General features: G+C 44.0%; 1 long non-coding RNA gene across 1 annotated transcript; it reads right to left on the bottom strand.

Annotated features, from left to right (window-relative positions):
* Positions 1-1,550: 1,550 nt before the first annotated feature.
* Positions 1,551-12,434, bottom strand: LOC129712427 (uncharacterized). Its single transcript, XR_008726054.1, has 3 exons — positions 12,037-12,434; positions 8,900-8,978; positions 1,551-2,443 (listed from the first exon to the last, which is right to left on the bottom strand). It is a non-coding gene; the product is annotated as an uncharacterized LOC129712427 (long non-coding RNA).
* Positions 12,435-25,735: the final 13,301 nt, after the last annotated feature.

Consider the following 25,735-nt stretch of genomic DNA (forward strand, 5'->3'; position numbering starts at 1 on the left):
GTTTAGTGCAGGTTTTATTGCGCTCTTTCTTAGACAATTTATCTCATACTGAGTATTGCAGAGCAGTGTAAGTGTATCCTGCTGAGTGTCTGTCATCTCTGTACCATCGACGGAACGAGCGAACGTCATTATGCCCGATGTCAGAAGCTTCAGAATCTTCTGCAGGTTGACCTCCTGGGCTTTTATGCCAGCCCCAATGTACCTCCAGATCGCAATGTTTACTGCAGGAGGCATATCTTCTCCATACAGTTCTCAGGAGGCATATACTTCTCCATAGTTTCATTGACTACCTGTTCCTGTAATGGATGGAAAGACAGGTAGTCGATGCTGGCCACCAGCTTGGTCTGCAACGGCTGTCCTTATTGCGGTGGCACCGCAAATTTGGTGACCACTCCCAGCAGCTCTTTAGGACCCTGCACCCCCAGCACACTGCCGATTTCTTCAGCCATGTCCCCTTCGTCAGAGCCAGCCCAGCCCTGGCCCGTAATGCTCCCCTCTGTCGAGGGAGGTGCTTTGAACAGCCCCGGGTAAGATGCTGTTATGGGTGTGCGATGACCCCCATGGTGACCACGCTCCATCTCCCGGAGCATGTCACGTTGGAGCATTTGCTCCATCAACCGCTCCATGCGGGAAAGGCGGTCACCTCCACTGCTCCCAGGCAGTGAGTCCTCCTGGCCCGACTCATCCCAGTCAACCGGCCGGACAAACTTCTGCTTGGCTTGGACTCAGCGGAGCAGGATTGCAGTCAGTGACTACGGACCGCAGAGACTGTGGTCCAGGTGCCACTGGTCGCCCTTGACTGCCGGAACTTTTGCGGTCCCCCACAGCCACACGAGACGCGACCCTCTTCGACTTCTTCCCCTTGTCTATTGTTGCTAGGACAGAAAACACAACAAGGGAAAGAAATACGACCTCAGATAAGGGAACTTACCTGTAGGTCCCGTTTTTAAACTTTGCCACGGGAGAGCACTTCCCCCGCCCGTCGCTGTGCAATGCACGAGACGATATGCCATGCAAGCGTGCTGGCGGGGTCTTCACGTAGTCACTCACGTGACTCCAAAGTAAAATCTATGGTGCAGGAAGAATGCATGCAAGATAATTCAGAATAGGTTGTCATTATTGTAATCTCCATTCAGCCAGTGACAAAAATCAAGAGATCACTTTAGGAGCCATAAGCGCCAACTGAATCTAATTGTTGCTGTATGAAGCTATATTACCCCTCCAAAAGGGGTGATATTCATCCACCAACTAATGCTAGAAGTCACTAGACTGCTTTGGAAAGCATACATTAAACCATGGCAGATTGGTGCAGGTTCTCCAGACCTCTGAGACTGTTCCAATATTGTGTGCCCAATGATGGGATGGAGGAGAGATTTTGTGGTCCACTAAACCCTTGAGATCCATTTTGAATCAGCAGCACTAGGATCTGGCCAAGGACATCACCAGCAGAAATGAGGCACCAAGGATCTGAACATGTTGCTGCAAAGGTTTAATGGTTTCAAACATGTTGTTTACGTCCATGAGAACAGCCGCAAAGGCCATTTCCCAATTACCACAGCGCTGCTCCCTGCATGTTCCTCTACCACTATCTAACAGCAAGATTGTTCAATCATCACTCTAAACTAACATTTATACATCCCTCTGTATTCTCACACACTTATCTCTACTCCAACGCCCACACCCACCTTTTTTACATCATCAACATATAACGCAATCACATTGCAGTCTCTGGTCTGCTCTTGCAGCAGCTGCAATTAAATATCTGCTTCAGACAAAAACTCTGTGCCCTAAATATCTCCAGTATATCTAAAGTAGCAGATTTGAGAGTGATGATTATCCTTATTTTCACCATGACATGGTAAATGCATTATGTTCATTATTTTTCATAAGATATTTGATCAGTAAGGATTAGCACCAAATAGATTGAAAAATATAGGGATGGGAACAATTTTGTTTAGTTCAGTTAAGCTTAGTTTAGTTTAGTTTATTATCATGTGGACCGAGGTACAGTGAAAAGCTTTTGTTGCCTGGTAACCAGTCAGCGGAAAGACAATACATAATTACAATCAAGCCATCCACAGTGTGCAGGTACATGATAAAGGGAATAACGTGAATAGCGTTTGGTGCAAGATAAATCCAGTAAAGTCCGCTCACAGGTAGTTCAGGACTACTCTCTAGTTGTGATAGGATGGTTCAGTTGCCTGATAACAGCTGGGAAGAAACAGATGTGCATTTTTTACTCTTTTGCCCAATGTGAGAGGGGAGAAGAGGGAGTGGTCAGTGCAACTTATCCTTAATTCTGCTGGTCTTGCCGAGGCAGCGAGAGGTGTAAATTGAGTCAATGGAAGGGAGGCTAGTTTGTGTGATGGTCTGGGCTGTTTCCACAATTCTTTGCAATTTATTGCGGTCTTGGATGGAGCTGTTCCCAAACCATGCTGTGATGCTGTATATTAAATGAAACAAAATCATAAATAGATTTATGTAGAAAGAATTATGTCACTGTATATTACAAATAGAGAACATACCACTGTTATCTATCTACTTTTTCTTTCTGACCAGTCAAACATTACATATGAGCCATGACTGTCCACTTAACTTCTCCTGGTCAGTTTCATTGTATTGAGGACAGGCAGCACAATGGCTCAGTGATAGAGTTGCTGCCTTACAGCGTCAGAGACCCCGGGTTCGATCCTGACTAAAGATACTGTCTGTACGGAGTTTGTAGGTTCTCCCTGTGACCACGCAAGTTTTCTCTGGCTGCTCCGGTTTCCTCCCACATTCCAAAGACGTTCAAGTTTGTAGGCAAATTGGCTTCAGTAAAATTGTAAATTGTCCCCAGTGTGTAGTAGTGTACAGGTAGAACGCTAGTCAACGTGGACTTGGTGGGCTGAAGGGCCTGTTTCCGCACTGTATCTCTAAACTAAAACGTGGGGTTTTTTTGGAATGCCAATTATTGGAGCTGGGAAAGGGGAGGGGAATAATCACATCACAAGAGGTATGAATACAAGGAAGCTGCTAAATGTATGTATTTCTTAATAAAAGAGTTAGAATGTTTTATTGCTAGGCAAATAACAAGGAAGAATATTTATCACAGCCCACATTAATCACAGCATTAAATACAGTAGGAAGAAACATAATTAAGCATCAATTTGCAGGGACATGTAGACTTTAAACAACAGCACTAAAATAAGTTATGCTGCAAAATATTATAATCTGCAAGTTTCCCAAGGCTTGAATAATATTGGACAACTGTTCCTTCCAGATTTTGAAATTCACTTTACAATCCTTCAACCTTTCACAAAGATGCAAGAGAGTAAACTCTCCCATGTCCTTATATTCCTCTCCCACCAATTTTTTGGAAGAGTCTGAATACTTCCAGCTTATCCAACTGTGGAGACCCTGACTCTGGCCTGTGCTCCGTTGCTGGGCTTGGAACTAATGTTGTGACTGGCATGGAGACTGTTAATTGGTAGTTTTCCACGTCTGGGAACCTGGTGCAGCCGCCAGCTCTGGAGCAAATCCAAGCTGAGTGTATGATTTCTCCAATGCGGCATTACCTGAGGTTCCCCAGGCAAGGTTTGGCAACGAAACATCGTGGGCAGGAGTAACACAATGTGTGGCCTGGATCTGAGACACCATGTCGACACAAGTGGCGACACACTGATTCAACACAGCCACATGTTTATTCCATTCTGCCAATCTAAACTGTAGAGCCATGTCGGAGATCAGCTTCAGTAAGGAAAGAGATTAGTAGGGCTGATTTACTTTCACTGACTCTTTTAAGCCAGAACACAGCGCAGAGCTGACCTTGCAGATTTTATGGGGTGAAGACATATTTTAATATTCACAGTGAGCCACTGGTCATCATTAGGGTTCCGAAGTGCATCTTTCTTCCTCGATGGTGGAAATTTTAAAGAGGCTGAAGCATCCGTTTAAAGGATTGATCTTTGGAAAAGCCACCAACAGTGTAGCGACCAGCAAGGAAGAGGTGAACACAGATGTGGACTTGGTTCTTCAGAAAATGGACATAAAGTGGATTGACTCTTTGCGGGAGTATCACTTTTGTAGGGCTGAATGTGGCAAGAGGTGGCAAAACAAGTGAATCCTATGACTAGAGCCCAGGAAAACTGGGTAGACATAAGAAATTGACTTACCAATCTAAGAAATAAGACCACCCAACCTTTCCTGATACCATTAAAGCAAAACATTGCAGATGCTGGGAAAAGTATATCATAGCCATAAATTCACAAAGAGAAATAGCACAGAAACCAGTCCTTCAGTCCAATTAGTCTATGCCAACTATTAACTGCCAATTTACACTAATTCTACATTAATCCCAGATTTTTTTTCATTCTTCCCACACTCTCATCAAGGTTCTACCACTTACTTACAAACTCGGGGCAATTTACATTGGCCAATTAACCTTAGTATACAAACTTAAAGCACACGGCATTGGGGGTTCAGTATTGATGTGGATAGAGAACTGGCTGGCAAACAGGAAGCAAAGAGTAGGAGTAAACGGGTCCTTTTCACAATGGCAGGCAGTGACTAGTGGGGTACCGCAAGGCTCAGTGCTGGGACCCCAGCTATTTACAATATATATATTAATGATCTGGATGAGGGAATTGAAGGCAATATCTCCAAGTTTGCGGATGACACTAAGCTGGGGGGCAGTGTTAGCTGTGAGGAGGATGCTAGGAGACTGCAAGGTGACTTGGATAGGCTGGGTGAGTGGGCAAATGTTTGGCAGATGCAGTATAATGTGGATAAATGTGAGGTTATCCATTTTGGTGGCAAAAACAGGAAAGCAGACCATTATCTCAATGGTGGCCAACTAGGAAAAGGGGAGATGCAGCGAGACCTGGGTGTCATGGTACACCAGTCATTGAAAGTAGGCATGCAGGTGCAGCAGGCAGTGAAGAAAGCGAATGGTATGTTAGCTTTCATAGCAAAAGGATTTGAGTATAGGAGCAGGGAGGTTCTACTGCAATTGTACAGGGTCTTGGTGAGACCACACCTGGAGTACTGCGTACAGTTTTGGTCTCCAAATCTGAGGAAGGACATTATTGCCATAGAGGGAGTGCAGAGAAGGTTCACCAGACTGATTCCTGGGATGTCAGGACTGTCTTATGAAGAAAGACTGGATAGACTTGGTTATACTCTCTAGAATTTAGGAGATTGAGAGGGGATCTTATAGAAACTTACAAAATTCTTAAGGGGTTGGACAGGCTAGATGCAGGAAGATTGCTCCCGATGTTGGGGAAGTCCAGAACAAGGGGTCACAGCTTAAGGTTAAGGGGGAAATCCTTTAAAACCGAGATGAGAAGAACTTTTTTCACACACAGAGTGGTGAATCTCTGGAACTCTCTGCCACAGAGGGTAGTTGAGGCCAGTTCATTGGCTATATTTAAGAGGGAGTTAGATGTGGCCCTTGTGGCTAAGGGGATCAGAGGGTATGGAGAGAAGGCAGGTACGGGATACTGAGTTGGATGATCAGCCATGACCATATTGAATGGCGGTGCAGGCTCGAAGGGCCGAATGGCCTACTCCTGCACGTAATTTCTATGTTTCTATGTTTCCAACCCAAGACAGACACAAAATGCTGGAGAAACTCAGCGGGCCAGGCAGCATCTCTGGAGACAAGGAATCGGTGAGGTTTTGGGTCGAGACCCTTCTTCAGACCTTCCAACCCACACACCTTTGGGATTGGAAGGAGACTGGAGCACCTAGAAAAAATCCTGGTGATCACAGAGAGAACGTGTAAACTGCACACAGACAGTACGCAAGGACAGGACTGAACCCAGGGCTCTGGCAGTCCAAGACAGCAGCTCTAATTACTTCACCAATCTGCCAAAATAACAATGTTTTCTCTCAAAATGTGCTTCACTGCTTCACACACATGCTACTTAGACATGAGTTAAAAACTTTCATGGGTTCAAACTAATGTCAGATACAATTTTAAGCTGCAACCAAAATCTAGAATGATTTTCAGGAGACCCAAGAAACTGCAGAACCTGGAATCTTGAGAAAAAAAATAAAAGGATGGAGGAACTCAATGGGTCAAGTGATATCTGTGGAGGGAATGGACAGATGATCTTTTGATTTGGGGCCCTCCTATAGACTGATCAATGTTCAGGATAGGATTTGAGTGCTGACTCCTTGTTTGTCAAACTTACAGTTCCTCAAACCTAGCCAGAGAAGCCAAAACGGAGAAAGCCCACAAGCGAGAAGAGTTCTATTAATTCATTTGAAAAGGGCAGAGAAGATTATAGTATATTTTTCTTCCTTGCCTTCTTAGCATACAGACCCATGCAGGACTTAGATCCCAATAACAGAAATGCTGCACTCCCTCATAAGCACATCTTGCTGCCCCACATTATTGCTACAAATGAGACTGAAAAGGGACTGAGAGATGGCTGAGAAGCGATGGCAAACTGGATTAGAAACTGCTACTTGAAGATAAGTTAGGTTTGAAGCACCATCAGGCATTTCATGAGGAGATTCAAGGGATTCAGAATAAATACATTCGCAGAAGGAAAAAGAATCGCCCTGAAAAACTAACGGCCTCTGGGATGGCAAGATTCAGAAAAGGTGGGATAAGGCAAAAAAGTGGAGCTTATATCAGATGCTGAGAACTTCAGACACCAGAAAACTTAGAAGTGTTAGGCAGCACTGTGACATAACCAGCAGAGATGCTGCTTCTCAGCTGCAGCAACTCGGGTTCAATCCAAACATTCAGTGTTGTCTTTATCGAGTGTGTACATTCTTCCTGTGACTGCTTGGGATTCCTCTGGGTGCTCACATGTCCCAAAGACATGCAAATTGCGTTGCCCAAGTAGTCTCTGTAAATTCCCCTCTAATGCGTAAGTAAGTGGTAGAAGGTGGGTTGGCAGGATGAAATTGATGGGAACATGGTGAGATTGAAATGGGATTAATGTAAGATTAGTATAAATGGCTGCTTGATGGTTGGTGTAAATGGTGAGCTGAAGGGTCTTTCCATGCTATATGATTTCATAGCTCTACGATAAAACATTTGGAGCAGCACAAAGGTGTTTCAGTTGGTGCTACAACCACATGGCTCCAGTAACTGAGATATGAACCTGATCATGGAAGCTGTGTGAAGTTTGAATGTGTATCTGGGTTCCCCATGCCCTGATTTCATTCCATAACCCAAGTAAAGTGGTTGTTAATTGGCTGCTGTGAATTGCCTTGAGTGCAGATGGGTGATATGAGAACTAAGGTAGAATTGATAGGCATGAGAGAGAAAAGATCACAGAATTAAATGGGGGGATGGAATGACGGGATTGCTTTTAGAGCAGAGCAGACCTGATGGGCCAAATAGCATCTTCTCTTGAGAGAAATATGAATGTAGGAGTGAAATTCATAGAGAAATTAGGAACATAAAGAAATGCCATGGGAAAGATGCAAGACAACAACAAAAATCTATAGACATTTTATGTAGATGAAGGGTCAAAGGCCAATTAAGGACAAATTAAGTCCTATGAAGAAACAAAAAGCCAAATTTGTAGAAATGGGGAATGTGCTTGAAATTCTGAATGACTATTTTCTTACTGTCTTCACCAAAGAAGGGAATGATGTCAGTCTTGTAGTTATGATTATAAAGTATGAAATATTAGATGAAAAGCATGATAACAGAGGAAGTTATTAAGAAGTTTAGCATCTTTGAAAATGTATAAATCACCAGACCCAGATGAAATATCTCCCAGGCTATTATTAGAAGCAAGAGAATAAAATTTGGCAGCTTGGTCTTCAATTTTCAATCCTCCCTGGAGTAGTGCCAGAAGATTGGAGGAGAGCCAATGTTGTACTTTTGTTTAAAAAGGGAGGAAATGATAAACCAGGTACAGTAAAACACCAGATACAGGAAACTGTGGATGCTGGAATCTTGAGCAAAACACAAAGTGCTAGAGGAACTGAGCGAGTCAAGCAGCATCTGTGGAGGGAATGGACGGATGATGTTTTGGGTCGGGACCCATCTTCAGACTGTTAGGAGTTGGAAGGTGGGGGAGGTTGATAAAGAGAGATGGGGTGGGACAGACGCATGGCAAGTGATATGTCAATAGAGGTGAGGGGGGATGCCTTTGTCGCTTACTCCACCCATCTGCTCATCAAAACCCCCCGTCACCTATCACTTACCACTCCTTATCCTGCCCCACCTCTCTTTTCTAGCTTTCTCAATGGTGAAAAAAGGATACATGTGCTTTTCGTTATTACCTGTGGCATGAAATAAGAGTGAGCAAGTTATCCTGACATTGTTGACCAGTAATAAAGACACAGCCTGAGTCCTACGTACATTTATCATCACCACTTTACAGAATAATATGAATGCATCGAAGAGGATGTGAAGGAGGTTGCCAGAGATGGGAAGTTGTAGTTCTGTGTACAAATTGGGCATTTTGAGTTGAATGCTTCATTTTTTCTTCATTTTTTTATAGTTCCATGATATTCCTCTTTTTTTTGCAAATCTCAGTCAAGAACCAGGCCAATCTCTCATTGAAATGTGTTGGATTTTTAATGGCACTATCCTGCCATTTGCATTAGTAATATACTAATTTAGATAATGTACATGGAGAGGAAGTATGGACCACAGTGATTAGGGAAACGTGGAAATCTGAGTAGAGGATCTGATAAGAGAGAGCTAGATGGGGCTCTTAAAGATAATGGAGTCAGGGGATTTGGGGAGAAGGCTGGAATGGGGTACTGATTGGAGATGATCAGCCATGATCACATTGAATGGCGGTGCTGGCTCGAAGGGCCGAATGGCCTACTCATGCACCTATTGTCCTTTGACTATTGATGGCCACCCCCTTGATTACACGAGGTTTCAATCACCTCAAAGTTAAAAAGTCATGAGTAGCTGACAACTTAAAATCCAGACCTTCATAAAGAGAGGTAGATCCTTAGCTGGTAAATCTTGTTCACTTTACATCCGATGGACAGGGCTGGAAAGAGCTTTCCTGAATATTAGAAAAAAAGAAAAAAGTTATGGTAACATTCATTTTCTAGAAATTGCTGAATGTGTGAACCAAACTGCACAAACTATTGGGGCTAATTTTGTTCATTCTTTGCCTATTTCTAAAGCAAAAGTATGGGGAGCTGGGACCCATTGGATTACACCTGGATTCCCTGCCTGAAAAAGATGTGGCTATTTAATTCACTACAAACAGCCCGTTTCCTTTATCATCAGTACTTTTTTGCATATCTTTCATTCATTGTTCTTTATCTCTCCAATCGCCGTTTATATCTCTTGTTTCCCTTATCCTTAACCAGTCTGAAGAAGGGTCTCAACCCGAAATGTCACCCATTCCTTCTCTCCAGAGATGCTGCCTGGGTTATTCCAGAATTTTATGTCTATCTGTGGATATTTAAAATTGATTCAATTGGTGTAATACTTATAAAGTATCTTCACATTTGCCATCACCCTCCTACAAACTCAATGGTAGAGGTGGTGCAGCAGTTGTCTCAGAACCTGGGAGCTATAAGCAGAAAGCCTGAAAACCCCCTTGGAACCTCGGCAAGTAATCCAAGTACTGTCTGACTGCACATAGAAACATAGAAACATAGAAATTAGGTGCAGGAGTAGGCCATTCGGCCCTTCGAGCCTGCACCGCCATTCAATATGATCATGGCTGATCATCCAACTCAGTATCCCGTACCTGCCTTCTCTCCATACCCCCTGATCCCCTTAGCCACAAGGGCCACATCTAACTCCCTCTTAAATATAGCCAATGAACTGGCAGAGAGTTCCAGAGATTCACCATTCTCTGTGTGAAAAAAGTTCTTCTCATCTCGGTTTTAAAGGATTTCCCCCTTATCCTTAAGCTGTGACCCCTTGTCCTGGACTTCCCTAACATCGGGAACAATCTTCCTGCATCTAGCCTGTCCAACCCCTTAAGAATTTTGTAAGTTTTTATAAGATTGCGGATGTATCCTATTTTTCTATTGCTGAAAGTTGCGTGCAACTATCATTGCCCCACGGATTATGGTGTCATCTGCAAATTTACTAACAATGTTAACTACATTGTCATCCAAATTGTTAATGCAGATAACAAACAACAGTGGACCCAGCACTCACCACGGTGGCATTCCACTGGTCTCAGGCCTCCAATCAGATTTAAAAACAACCTCCACAACTACTCGTTGATTCCTTCCTCCAAACCAATTTTGAAACCAATTGACTTACTCACCTTGGATTCCATGTGATATAACCTTCCAAACTAGCCTACCATGTGAGACCTTGCCAAAGACCTTTCTAAAGTCCATATAGACACTGTCCACTGTTTTGCCTTTTCGCTCCTCTGCAATGAAATGAGACAAAATATAATGGGATTCTCTCTTGCAGCTCCACGTCCCTTTGTGATCAGAATGCATGTTTCCAGATTTTCCTTGTCCCCAGCATGCTCCCGCTGGGTCAGGATTGGGGAGGGTAGACAATGGCGTAGCAAATGGAAAGTGCTCAATGCTCTTGGTATTAACTACTTTCTGTGGAGCATCGTGGAAAGATCTGTCCCATTTAGTTTCTGTTCAGCCAAAGGGTTACTGCTGCCATAAATGCTGCTGACATATATGGTAAGTCTTAGGGGGAGAAAAGGGTGGGCAGCTGTCATCTCAAAAGAATACCATATAAAGAGATGGGTTCAACATTATAAATGTGTGCACAGATAAGCGATGAAAACCTGTGGCAGGGAACAATTTTATTATGCGTATATGGAAGCACAATGCAATGATAACTTATGGGAGGCAAGTGAATCATCCGCAGTATAAATCGTGCAGCGATTTAAAAAGCAAATGGAACTGGTTACGCAGTTAGCAAAACCTGGGAATATGAATGTTCTCCGTTTTGCAATGCCTGCTCCACCCTGTGCCTGAAGACCATATGCATAGAATTGGGTATGTAAGTTGATGGGGCAACCAAGAGCAAACATGATGTCGGTCAGATGAATTCAAAGTGTTCTTTGCCTCAGCAAAGAGATATTTTTTCTGGAGGGATATTTTTTTGCATCCATCCTTCCAATGAAGAGATGAAGAGAGCAGTGCAAACTGCGTTGGATAATGTGCAAACAAATCAGTGGGCTTGACAGAACAGAGAGCAAACGGAGGAGAAGTTTGTGGATATCTGCAGATGAGCCTCTCCACGTACAGGGAGCACTTGGCACTCAGGAATGACATAGAATTTAGGCTTCTCTCTCTCTTTGGGAATCTCAGGATGAAAATACATTAACCAGAGCATTAAAGAGCCTGAGCAAAGAAGGAGGGACATAAGAAAAGTGCAAAGACACCCTTGTAGGTCCACAGAACATAATGTAATGGTGAGATTTTAAAAAAAGGGTAGATAGCAATGCTTGTTTTGAAAGCAAGAAAATTACAAACATGGTTAGCTCTGCAATATGAAAAGAGAAAATCCCGACAAAAGCATCATCATAACATATCATGTATGGTAACATAATCATATCATGGGTGGCACTGTGGTATTGCTGGCAGAGCTGCTACCTGCCAGAACCGGAAACCTGGGTTTGATCCTGACCTTGGGTGCTAACTGTGTGGAGTTGCATGTTCTCTCCGTGATCATGTTAGTTTCCTCTGGATGCTCTGGTTTCCACTCATATCCCAAAGACGTGCAGATTTGTAAATTACCCTCTGTACAATTACCCCTAGTGTGTTGGGAGTGGGTGAGAAAATGGGATAACATAGAACTAGTGTGAACGGGTGATCGATGATCAGCATGGACTCAGTGGGCTGAAGGGCCTATGTACATGTTCTATCTCTAAAAAAAATAATCATGAGAACCCCTGTGAAATAGACATGTAAACATCCCGGAACTGGCTAGTTGGCATCGCCGAGAAGGTCAAATTTCCTGCCTCGATTAGAAACTGCGCCAGGGTTGATATGGAGCCAAGCATGCTCCATGTGTCTGAGTGTTTCTTAAATGGATCTTCACAGAGAAGGCCAGCTATCTTTTCACCCTATACGTCCTGCAGTTAGATTTCTGAAGATCATCAAAACTTTGTAACTCACTTGAGATACATTTTGGGACTGATCTTGCTGATTTTTGCTGACTGGCGTTGGGTTGTTGAAGTTGCTGTGTGTCCTGAAAGTCTGCACTGTGCCGTATTACATGGGAGTTATTGGCCTGATGATAGTAGGTTGAATCTGTAGGTCTGCCGTTAACTTCAGTAGTGCATACAAGACAAAGAATTAGGTAAGCAAAAGGGAGGATGAATTACTTGTTTTTTTCAATTATCTCACCTTAACATTTTTAAATTGTAATTTTAAGTCAATGTTTTAGTTTCTCAATGTCATGGAAATCTGTAATTTTTTTTAAATCAATTATAGCTTTTAAAGCCTTTCACAGCTGGAGTACTGTGTACTGTTCTAGTCGCAATAAAGAGAGTGCAGAAGATATTTGCCAGTATGTTGACTGGAAAGGAGTGTTGTAATTATAAGAGATTACACAGATTGTTTATTCTCACTGAAACGGAGGAGCTAAGGGGTGAACTTAGAGAGGTTTATAACATTATTAGACCAAGTGCAGACCTGTTGGGTCTGCTCCCCAACGCAGCTGTCCCCTAACTGTAGCCCCCGTGGGAGGTGTGGGGGGGCAAAGGGGGGGCGGGGGGTGAGGGGGCAGAGTGAGAGGGGGATAGAGTTTGAGGGATGGGGGTAGGCTCGTAGTCACAGGGGAGGGCTGGTTCTTGAACACAATACTCCCTCGCTGGCAGCTGGTGGCTCCCGGCTGCAGGCTGCCCCCAACTCACCTGTCCCGTACCCGTAGCCCCCACAGGAGGACGGCTCCAGGCAGGGCCAGAGTATGGGGGGGATGACTCACTTGCAGCGCGAACAAGAAGACAGCGGGTTTTTTTTCAGATTCTTGAACATTTTCATTAATAACTGGAGAAATAAAGCATAAATATTTCACAAGGCGATTTCGGACTCCAGGGGGGAAATCTCTACGGAATATGTACAAATTTTACCGTTAGCGCATCGTTTTTTCGAGAAGATGTGATTATACACAAACAAACACACACACACACACACACACAAACACACACACATCCAAGATCAGAGTTTTAATAGATACTAGACTATGTGGGACCCGTTGGGTCCAAAGTTCACATGGGAGGGCTGGTCCACCAGTGCAATATTCCACCTCTCCACCAATTCCAATATTGGTGGTCAGTGGGGGGGGGCGGGGGGGGGGGTACTTTCTGGAGCACTAGTATGGGTGTTGTGGGCTGAAGGGACTAGTTTCCAGAGGGATAGTATGGACATTGTGGGCCGAATGGATTCTTGGGCTGGCAGCTCAGTCACTCAGGCCTGGTGGGCTGGCAGTTCAGTCACTCAGGGCTGGTGGGCTGGCAGCTCAGAAACTGCCATAAATTCTGCCCAAAACAGGTGAAAGACACTGTGTGAGAGAAAAGGGGGAGAGGTTGGGGAATCAATTTTAGACATTTTTCGTCTTTTTCTGCAGATCACAGCAATGAAGGAGGAAAGTCTATCCTGGCCTGGATCTCACAGGGAGCCAATGAAGGGAGGGAGAAATCTACTGGGGTGAGGTTTAATACTTGCAGGGGGAATACTTAGTGATGGGCCAAAGGGGCACCTCCTGGTTTAGTACAGGCCTGATGGGCCGAAGGAGCTCTTTAAAAATAAATCTCAGTGAAAGACACTTTTTCTGGACTTTTTCTGGCCATGCACGGGCCTTTTGGGCCAAAATGCTATTCCTGGGCTAATACGGGCATCTGGGGCAAAAGGGACTGGTTTCTTGGCAAATAGGGGCCTTGTGGGCCGAAATTAGTGGTTTCAGGCAGGCCAAACAGCTAATTTCATTTCATTTCCATTTCAATTTCAAACACAGGGCAGGCCAAACAATTCATTTCATTTCCATTTCAATTTCAAGCACAGGGCAACAAACAACTCATTTTTTTTTTTCCATTTCCATTTCCATTTCCATTTCAATTTCAATTTTAAGCACATGGCAGGCCATACAACTAATTGCATCATTTCATTTCATTTACATTGCAGTTTACATTTCCATTTCCATTGCAGTTTCAAGCACAGGGCAGGCCAAAACAGCTCATTGCATTTTCATTTCATTTCATTTCCATTTCCATTGCAGTTTCAAGCACAGGGCAGGCCAAACAGCTCATTGCATTTTCCATTTCATTTCCATTTCCATTGCAGTTTCAAGCACAGGGCAGGCCAAACAGCTCACTGCATTTCCATTTCATTTCCATTTCCATTGCAGTTTCAAGCACAGGGCAGGCCAAACATCTCATTTCATTTTCATTAAGGGCTAACAAATCATTTATTTCAAGTACGTTGCAGACTCACAGTTCAGTTGATTCACAGCTTAGAATCACAGTTGTGGCCTCTCCCTCGCGCTCATCCAGAGTGACTGACTCACGTGCAGGCATCTGCCATTTTATAGTCCCCCCCCCCCCCCCCCCCCCCCGGAAGGGGCGTTACCTTCCTTATGGTGATTGACAGGCTAGAGTACCAATCAGCTGATCTCAAGATTTTTTAACACTGATAAAAAAAAAATTTCATCGATCGGAAAAATCCTCAGGGCTGCCTCAGCGGAGGAGGACTGTGAGTCAGATGGCCAAAAATCACAGCGATATAGGATAGCGTTTTTTCTAAAATCAATATATAGCGCAGACACAAAGTTGTCAAGATGAGACTTTTAATTATATAGATGAGTGTCTTGCCCAGAGTAGGAGAATTGAGAGCTAGAGGACAAAGGATTAAGGTGAAGGGGAAAAGATTTAATAGGAATCTGAGTGGTAACCTTGTCACACAAAGGATGGTGGGTCTATGAAATGAGCTGCCGGAGGAGGTAGTTGAGGCAGGGACTAAGGCAACGTTTAAAAAACAATTAAACAGGTACATGGATAGGACAGGTTTAGAGGGATACTAGTTGGGCCCGCACCCCCAACGCAATATTCCATCAAACTGCGCATGCGCGGTGTCGTGTTCAAAGTTGTGCCGTTGACGGCAGAAATTAAGTTAAAGTTAGTAAATTGAAGAGAGGACCCGTGGAGGCATTTGTAAAATAGAAGGAAACTTATCCGTTGGATCCCCGTTGTGAAGCCAGGCAAGTACATGCGAAAAAATATATGCCGATTTAAAAAAAAATTGAATTTGGGACCCCATTGTGACATCATTGTGACATCGAGCGAGGCTGACATGCAGAACAAGTAGAAAAGTATTTTGGAAAAGGTTGAATTGTCAATAACTTGTTAAATATAACATCAATCTGAACGAAACTTGCTACTACACATTACGGGACAATGGTGAGTAAGTTAGGCAAAAGTTGCAGTGCTATCATGTCGCATTTTGGCATAGTTTCGGTGACACACATATACATGCGAACAATCAAGATGAGACTTTTGGTAATATACTAGACCAAGTGCGGACCTGTTGGGCCCGCTCCCCACAACACAATATTTCACTAAACGGCGCATGCGCGGCTGCCGCATTCAAAGTTGTGCCATTGTGGGTCCCCGTTGTGAGGCCAGGCAAGTACATGGGGAAAAAAATAACATAGTGATTTAAAAAAAAAAGAAATTTGGGATCCAATTGTGACGTCGAACGCTGTGCCGTTGAATGTGGCTCCCAGGCAGGGCATGTGGAAAAGTGATTTTTAAGTTTAAAATGGCAATAATGTAAAATATAACATCAATCTGAACAAAATTTGCTACAGCACATCACAGGACAATGGTGAGTAAGGTGGCTATAGTGTACCATTTTGGCAGAGTTTCCAGAACTCACACACACGCATACACCCAAACAAACAAGATGAGAGTTTTAGTAATATATATATATATATATGAGAGTTTTAGTAATATATATATATCTATTATATATATATATATATATATATATAGATATATATATATATAGATATAGATATAGATATATATATAGATATATATAGATATAGATAGAAGATAGATAGATGTCAACCACTGGCAGATGGGACTAGTGTAGCTGGACATGTTGGCCAGTGTGGGCAAGTTGGGCTATAGGGCCTGTTTCCATGCTGTATGACTATGACTATGACCAGAACATTATGAGGGGAGAGGTAGGAGCAGGGGAGAATAGAATTAGAGGTTTCAGGTGAGAGGGGAGAAATTTAAAGGTGATCTGACAAATAGATTTTTCCCCACAGAGAATAATAATAGTAAGATTAAACGAGAACTTACCAGTTTGAAGTTTGATCTGTATTTTATGAGGAGTTACGATGAGGGATTACGTGAAGAAGCCCGCTCAGGGCGCAGGTGCGGCATGCTTCCAAGCAGCGGTGTGGAATCACAGACAGACACGTATTTGAAGTAACATAGTAAAGAACAAAGAGACATCAATTTATCGGTTTGATCCATGTAATGAGGGTGGGAGCGGAGGGCACGTAATCCCTCATCGTAACTCCTCATAAAATACAGATCAAACTTCAAACTGGTAAGTTCTCGTTTAATCTTACTATTTTACTTTGGAGTCACGTGAGTGACTTCGTGAAGATTTCAAAGCTCTGTGATTTCAAACCGTGTAACAGTTTATACACTCACTACCGAAAGCTCTTGAGGAAGGAAGTGTTATTGTAATCAACCAATGAATCTGTTTTGAAAACAAAACGGTATTTATTAACAATAACAAAAGAAAAAATAGCTCCCCCGGGCTTTAAATTAAACATTTGCAGTTTCTAAAAATGCTGACTGCATATATATCAGGTTCCACCAACGGTTTATTATAAAATGTTCGGAATGTGGCTTCCCGTGACCATCCTGCTTTCTTGAGGATTAAGTCCACAGGCACATCCATTCTGGCCGCCGATGATGTGGATGCTGCCCTGGTGGAATGAGATTTAAACAGATTAATGTTAATTCCAGCAGCTTCCAAAACCTGTTTCAACCACCTTGAAATGGTTTGACTTGTTACCCTGCCATGTGGTTTCCTGTGGCTGACCCATAAGGCTCTCTCACTTCCTCTGATGTTATGGGTAGTGTCTATGTAAATATTTATGTGGGTCACCACACACAATCGTGGCTCTAGTGGGTATGCCCGGAATGCCACTAGCGTGTTTGATGTTCCCGGCCTGGACTGTTTTATCAGACCTTGAATAGTGAATGTGATCTGATCCGATGTAGTGTCCATGTTGTACAGTCGAAGTTTATGTAGGAACTGGTCCCTCTGTGCAGATAATAGCGCCATGAGCATGAGTGTTTTTAAAGTCAACTGCTCTAAGCTGAGAGATCTGGCTGGTGGTCTGTCCCGAAGGTATGTGTTAGTACAACACTGACATCCCAGATTTTTGTATATCTCGGGGTGGGGGGGCTTGCTGTTAAATATGCCCCTCATCAGTTTTTTACCACCAGCGGATGGGCTCCCATGGCCTGATGTCCCGCAGGTTTGAGGTAATTTGAAACAGCACTACGTGCCGTGTTGATGGCACTGTAGCTCAAATCTTCACGATGATGTAAGTCTGCCAGGAATTCCAGAACATCCGCTACTGTGGCCGTTTTATAAGCAATCCCGGTTTTCTGGCAGTACGTTTCCCATTTTTTGATGCAGGTTAGGTACTGCCTCTTCGTGGATATCCGTAGGGATGCTGACATGGTGGCGATGGTTTGTTCTGATAGCCCCAGATCCAGGTAAGGTCGGTTTAAAATCTGCAACCCAGGAGATTCATATCTTTGTGGCATGGGTGGCTGATGCCTGATACTGGGTTAGTCAGTAACCCTGGATGACTGGGGAATACCATAGGTGTTTCCACCACCATGTCCTGGAGAATTGGGAACCATGGCTGTGTAGGCCAGTCGGGCACCACCAAAACTCCAGACGCTGAATCCGTCTGGATTTTTCGAAGCACCCGACTAATGAGGCAGAAGGGGGGAAAAGCATAAAACACAAACTTTCCCCAATCTAACGTAAAAGCGTCTACCGCTGCTGCCTCCGGATCTGGTTCCCACGCGACATAGACTGGTAGTTGGTGATTCAGTCTTGATGCAAATAAATCTATATCTGGCTTCCCATATTGCTTTACAATTTTAGCAAATGTTTTAGGATTTAACATCCATTCGATGTTATCATTGAATTTCCGTGACCTGGTGTCCGCCACTATGTTTAGCTTACCTGGTAGATAGGTAGCTGAAAGCCAAATATGTCTTTCGACACACCATTGCCAAATCATATTAACCAATTTGTCGCATGATAAAGATTTGATGCCGCCCATATGGTTAATATAAGCCACCACCGTTGTATTATCTATTTCTAATCTAACATGCAAGTGACGCATATCAGACGCATATGCTTTCAAACCATAAAAGGCGCCCAACATTTCCAAAGTGTTAATGCCCAGTGTAGATAGTAATGAGGATTCTGAGTTAGTCCATCTACCACCTGTGCTGGATATGGAGTTAGTTGCTCCCCAGCCTTGAGCACTAGCATCGGTCTGGATTACTAACGTAGGATTAGTGATAACTATAGGACTATAACCATGCCAAATATATTGAATCCACCACTGTAGCTCTGCTATTGCTTCAGGGGGTATAGTCATAATCCGATCATAATGACCTCTGTGCCATTTTAATGCTATTATCTTTGCTCTTTGCAAATTTTGATAGTGCAAAGGTCCAAATTGGATAGCTGGAAAAGCTGCTACCATTTTCCCAATTACTGCAGCCACTTGTCGAATAGTTGGCTTTCTCTTTACTTTTAAGTTTTCACATGATTGTGTTAATGCAATCATTTTTTCCCTTGGCATGGTAATCGTCATTTGGACTGAGTTAATTGTGAACCCCAAGTAGTCCATAATTGTGGATGGATTTAACTTGGATTTATCTGGATGTAAGACAAACCCTAGAGTTTCTAGGAGCTGTTTTGTAGCTGACACTGCTGCTACAGCCAATTCCATAGTTTTCCCAACTATGAGGATGTCGTCCAAATATGCCATGACAATATGGTTTTGTTTCCTTAACATTGCCATGGCTGGCTTCAATATTTTAGTGAATAGTCTTGGAGCTGAAGTAAGCCCATTAGGCAGTGCTTTATACTGCCAAAGCTCCCCCATCCAGATAAATTTAAGATATCTGCTATAATCTTTATGTATCGGTACTAGATAGTAAGCATCTTTGAGATCGATGCTGGCCATATAGTATCCCTTGAAAATCAATTGTCTAGCAGTCGCAAATGTTTCCATTTTGAAATGTATATACTTAACAAACACATTCAAGGATGTTAAGTCAATGATGATGCGACATCCACCATCCTTTTTACATTTAGTAAATATATTGGAAACAAATTCCAAGGGCTCATGAATAGTTTTTCCTATGACCCCTTTGTTTATAAGCCTTACCAGTTCAGCTTGTCCCTCCAGTTGTTGTTTGTTGGAGAGTACAAATGTCCTCTTAGGTATGTGTTGAACTGGCGGTATACTCGAAATAAACTCTATTTTATAACCTTGAATACTATTAAGTATATATTTATCATCTGTGATCCTCCCCCATGCTTTTGTAAATAAGCGTAACCTTCCCCCTGTTAGTAATTCACCCTTATTCACAATATGCGGGTAGGAACCAGATCCACCTACCTCCATGGTTATTGGCGGGGTTGAGGTTTTCTCTTTTTGGATGCTTTCTGTTGACGAGCTGGCGATGTTGGGGGGAGGCGCATTTTCCAGGGGGTCCGCTGCAGGCCCTGACCTAAAAAAGGTTTCTGGGGATAGTGCGGCCCCAAGCTTTGACCAGTCGCATATGGATGATGCCGACTGGTGGATGCAGCGGTGTGCTGCCGCCTTGGTGTTATAAAAAGCTTCGGTACAGGTGCTGGCGGTGTTGCCCTCATGAGGCTAAAGGTTTTCGAAGCCTCCTCCATTTCTTTCAGTTGTTTATTTAAATCTTTTCCAAAAGGAAATGAGTCGGTCTCTACAGTGGGAGCCTTACACAATCCTGCAAATTTAGGATTCAGTGCCGGCCTAATGTTATCTCTCCTGAGATTGTTCAGCTCGTATTGCGTGGTGCACATGAGCGCCAAGACATCCTGTTGATGAGCTGTCATTTCTGTGGTCTCGACTCCCCGTGCGTATGCTGTTATCGCCGCCGTCAGGAGGCGAAGTACCCGCTGGAGTTTGACCTCCTGAGTGCGGATAGGTCCACCCACGTTACCCCATATCTGAGGGTTGAGGCTCTTGACCTTCAGGGCTTCACAGTTATCCGGGGCGATGTGCTCGTCCAGCACTTGGGCGAGCACCTTTTCCTGCAATGGCTTATTTGATAGATGATTGATACTTGCAGCCATTCTAGGTTGCAGTGGTGCTCCAACCCGTGGGGTAGCAACGAATCGTGTTACTACCCCTAGCAGCTCTTCCTGCACACCCTGCTCTTTGTCGGTACCTTCCGCCTGCCCCATATTCAGACCAGCCTGCTCCTGGTCACCGATGCTGACCTCCCAGTCCTGGTCCGAGGTCGCAAAGGGGGGTGCCGGACTCAGCACCATGGAGGGGGCGCCTGTCCTGTCTGACCGAGAGCGCTGCTGCTCCCGGTAGACCATCCCCTCCAGCAGCTGCATGATGCTGCTTAAGCGGCTGTCTCTCCCCAGCTTGGGGGTGGACATGTCCTCCTCCGACGAATCGGAATCGACCGGCCGGTTAGTTTTACAGGTAGCTTTCCCAGCCCGCCGTGTAGGCTCTGGCGTGACTGGGCCCGGCTCGGTCTGAGGAATCTCAAACCGCTGTTCCAGCGGTAGTGCCGCTGGCTGCTGCCCCGCTGGAATAGACTCCTCTGGCGGAGTTAAAGCTCGGGCAGCTCTGGTCGCAAGTCTCTTGCGTTGGGACATGTTTTCCTGAAACAAAAACCAACTCCTACTCGCTCCGTTCCCAACGCACCCTTCACTTACCTGAAAGTGCGCTTTTAAAGTGCAGCTGGAGAGCCTGACTCCAGCTGCCGCCGCTGTTGCACTTGCTGGCGTAATGCCGCACCTGCGCCCTGAGCGGGCTTCTTCACGAAGTCACTCACGTGACTCCGAAGTAAAATTGCATGGAATAAGCTGCCAGAGTTGATGGGGGAAGGCAGATAAAACCATAATGTTTAAAAGGCATTTGGACACACTTACTGTAATTCGGGAATGTGCAGAGGAATAAATATGTGCCTACCGCCGGCAAATAGGATTAGCATGGATAGGCATCACAGTGGGCATGGACAAGGTGGGCTGCAAGTGCCACTTGCTGTGCTATAGATTTCCATGGTTCTAAAATCCCCACGGTTGCCATCTGTCAAAGACCATCAGGGGCTTCTCAAGAGCAGGTCCACCTCACTGCAATGCCAGAGATCCGAGTTGCTGTCAACCCATATAAACATTGATTAACAGTGAGGAGTATTCAGTAAATATATTTAAGGCAGAGATAGACAAATTCTTGATTAGAATGGGTGTCAAGGGTTATGGGGTGAAGGCAGTTAAATGGTATTGGGAGGCAGAGATCAGCCATGATTGAATGGTAGAGTAGACCTGATGGGCCGAATGGCCTGATTCTACTATAGCCTGTGAATTTGTCAAAGCTTTTGAATGCTGGAGGATATTAGTTTAGTTTAGTTTAGCTTAGAGATACAGTGCGGAAACAGGCCCTTCGGCCCACCAAGTCCACGCCGACCAGCAATCTCCGCACACTAACGCTATCCTACATACACCAGGGATAATTTACAATTGTACCAAGCCAATTAACCTACCAATTTGTGGTTTGTATTGATGGGCATGAAAGTAACAAATGGGATTTAATCCAGAGAAAGATGAGATAGTGCATTTGGAAATATTGTCATTGAGTCATACAGCTTGAAACAGGCATATTTTCCCACCAGATCTGTCCCTGCCACTGGACACCCATCCATATTACTCCCATCTTCAGCACTTGACCCAAAGTTACTATGTCTCAGTGATTCAGGTGCTCATCTAAACCATTCATAAATCCTATCAGCAACTCTGTTTTCAATACTCACTGGGCTTCCCCAAATCCTCTCTAAATCTCTTACCTCTTGGCATAAATCTACATCATCTATCTTCATATAACTCTGATAAGGGAGAATGTTTATGCAGTCTATGCAATCTATACCTCACATAATTTAATACACCTCAACCATGTTCCTTCTTAATCTCCTCTGCTCCAGTGAAAACAGACCTCGCCTCTCCAGTCTCTCCTCATGATAAAACTCTGCAGCCCAGGCAACATCCTGATGAATCTCTTCAGCAATTTCTCCAACGCTTTCACAACTCTTCTCTAGTGTGGTTCCCTGAAATACAAGCACATTTCTGTTTTTGCTGTTTATCCGTGCAAAATTGAATATCTCACTTGAATATATCAAAATTGAATATGTCTGTAGAATTCTCTGCCTGAAAGAGCAGTGGAGGCCGGTTCTCTGGATGCTTTCAAGAGAGAGCTAGATAGGGCTCTTAAAAATAGCGGAGTCAGGGGATATGGGGAGAAGGCAGGAATGGGTACTGATTGGGGATGATCAGTCATGATCATATTGAATGGCGGTGCTGGCTCGAAGGGTCAAATGACCTACTCCTACACTATTGTCTATTGTCTCACAATAGCTCAGATCTGACCAATGTTTATACAATTTGGACCATAGCCCTCCGACTCGTACTCAGTTTAACTAATGAAGGCCAATATCATATACACCTTCTTAACTATGTTATCCAGCTGCACTGCAGGAGTAGCACACAATGATCCCTCCATTCCTCATTGCTCCCTAGGACCTCACCATTCATGCTGTATGTCCTAACGTCATTAGTACTCCCAAAGTGCATTACCTCCGATTTAGCAGAATTAAACTCCCTCCGTTTCTTCTCAGCCCATTTCACCATCACATTGATATCACTCTGAAGCCTAAGACCACAATCCATATAATCAACTCCACCAATCTTAGATTCATCTGTGAACAAACTGATCATCCACATCCAAATCATTCATTTGTAATACAAACAGCAGGGTTTATATACATGAATGTATCCAGTGGAACATCACTTATCACAAGTATCAAATCGCAAAAATGGTCCTTTACCATCACCCTCTATTTCCTATTGCAAGCCAACTTTGGATCCAATGATGTGTAATAAGGCAAGGAAGGGGACAATAAATGGAAGGATATTCAGCGAAGGAACAAAGCTATATTGAAACACCTCAGATCCTTAAAGGTAGTGGGGTAGGTCAATGAGGTGATTAAAACGAGCAGTAATGTTCACCCCCTGAGTTTCTCCAGCATTTTGTGTCTACCTTCGATTTTTCCAGCATCTGCAATTCTTTCTTAAACAGTAATGTGTACAATACTAGTTAGACCTCAGCTTGAGCATTGTGTAATGTTCCAGTCACCATATTACAGAAAAGATATAATGTCCATGGAAAGGATGAAGAGGAGGTTTATGAGGATGTTATTAGGATTAGACATTTTTAACTATGACAGAAAAGTGAATAAGCTAAAATTGTTTAATGAGGATGTTGATAGGAAGATAAGAGCATAAAGGATAGGATTGGGCAGAGGCCAAATAGCCCTGTGAGCCTGTTCCACCTTCCAACACCTCAGACAACTGTAGCAAAATTACCCAACATTCTATACTCTGCCTCAATAAAGACCAATGCTCTGTTTTTTGCCAAATAACTTGCTGTGCCATATGCTTAATTTATGCAGTACAAGGACATTCAGATCCCTCTGTACTGGAGTGTGCTGTACACTCACTCTATTTAAATGAAATTCTGTTTTTTTTTTTCTTTTCTCTACCACTGTGAATGATCTCACAATCCTCCACATTGTACAAAGTCTGCATATTTTTGCTTACATGTTGATACATGTCATTTTCTGACGAATTCTCCTCACAATTCATACCTACCTTTGTATTATTTGGAAATGTGACTGCACTGTACTAAATACACTCATCTAAGTTGCAAGATAGATCATAAACAATGGTGGTACGGTGGCGCATCGATAGAGTTACTACCTTACAATGTACAGGTACTGTCTGTACGGAGTTTGCACATGCTCTCCTCGACCTGCCTGGGCTTTCTCCAGGTGCTGCGGTTTCCTCCCACAGTCCAAAGGTTTGTAGGCTAAATGGCTTGGTAAAAATGTAAATTGTCCGTAGTGTATGTACGATAGTGTTAGAGTGCGGGGATTGATAGTTGGCATGGACTCGGCAGGCCGAAAGGCCTGTTTCCATGCTGTTTTTCAAAACTAAACTAAACAAAACTAAAAATGTTTGGCCCCAACATTGATCTCGCGACAGCTCATTAATTACAGCATGCCAACCCGAAAATGCTAAACTTAGTTTGAATGAAATTGGAATTGTCCATCTGATGTCTGAATAGAATAGAATAGAATAGAATAGAATAGAATAGAATAGAATAGAATAGAATAGAATCCCTTTATTTGTCATTCAAACAGCTTGGTTTGAACAAAATTGCATTTTCTACAGTCTTACATTACAAAAGAAACCCAAGACCCACACTTAACACAGTTTACATAAACATCCATCACAGTGAATCTCCAACACCTCCTCATTGTGATGGAAGGCAAAGTCTTATATTTTCCTTTGTTCTTCTCCCGCGGTCCAGCAGTTCAAACTCGAGGCAAACTGGGGCTCCAATGTTAAAGCCCCCGGCGGGCGATGGTAAGCCCTGTGGCCTTTTAAGCCGCGCCGGACGATGTTAGGCCCCGCTCCGAGTCCTTTAAACCCCGCGATTCCAGCCGGAGAAGTTGCCGTTGCGGGAGCTCTGAAAAGCGGTCTCCCACTAGGGACCCGCGAACTCCTGATGTTCCTGTCCACCGGACCTGCGGCCGGAGCCTCCGAAGCTCCAGTCGGGTTGCAGCCGCGTGCCACCACAACTCTTCCCATTCCGAAGTCGGCCAGCTCCGCGATGGCAGGTCCGCAGGCTCCGCGACTGGAGCCCTCAGGTTGGTCCCGGCCGGAGGCTCCACGCTGTTAGGCCCAACGACATCTGGGACCCGACAGAGAAAAAGTCGGGTCCCCGGGCAGTGAAGAGATTAACGGTTTCCCCCCCCCCCCCCCACATATACACAGCTAAAAAATAAATAAAAACTAGAGTCAAGACATACATTTAACGAGACAAAAATGAAAAAAAAGACATACGGACTGTAGTCGAGCCGCTGCCGATAGGCGCCGCCACACCACTCTGTAGGGGACCGATATAGGGGGACGCATGGCCATTTCTGTGGAGTATCAGATACAGCATTCATATAAACCCATGTAGACCCTCACCTCGTCCCTCACCTTGCTTAGCCCATTTATTCAGAAATGAATAAGAAGCAAGACATCCTGGACTTCATTATTCAAGGCCAGACCATGCAAGTCGATGGGAATGTCGAGAGCATATTAAGGGTGGCACAGTGTCACAGCGTTAAAGCTGCTGCTTTACAGCACCAGAGACCCAGGTTCGATCCTGACTACGGGTGCTGTCTGTATGGATTTTGTGCGTTCTCCCTGTGACAGCCTGTGGGTTTTCTCCGGGTGCTCTGGTTTCCTCCCACACTCCAAAGACCTACAGGTTTGTAAGTTATTTTGATTCGGTAAAATTGTAAACATTGTCCCTAGTGTGTTAGTGTACGGGGTGATCGGTGGTTGGCACAGACTCGGTGGGCTGCAGGGCTGTGTCTGTGCCGTATCCCTGAAGACAAAAGTCTAAAGCATGAGATGAATTTAATGACTGCTAAGC

Source organism: Leucoraja erinacea, chromosome 2 (assembly GCF_028641065.1).
Source record: "Leucoraja erinacea ecotype New England chromosome 2, Leri_hhj_1, whole genome shotgun sequence".
In the NCBI taxonomy this organism is placed as follows: domain Eukaryota; kingdom Metazoa; phylum Chordata; class Chondrichthyes; order Rajiformes; family Rajidae; genus Leucoraja; species Leucoraja erinaceus.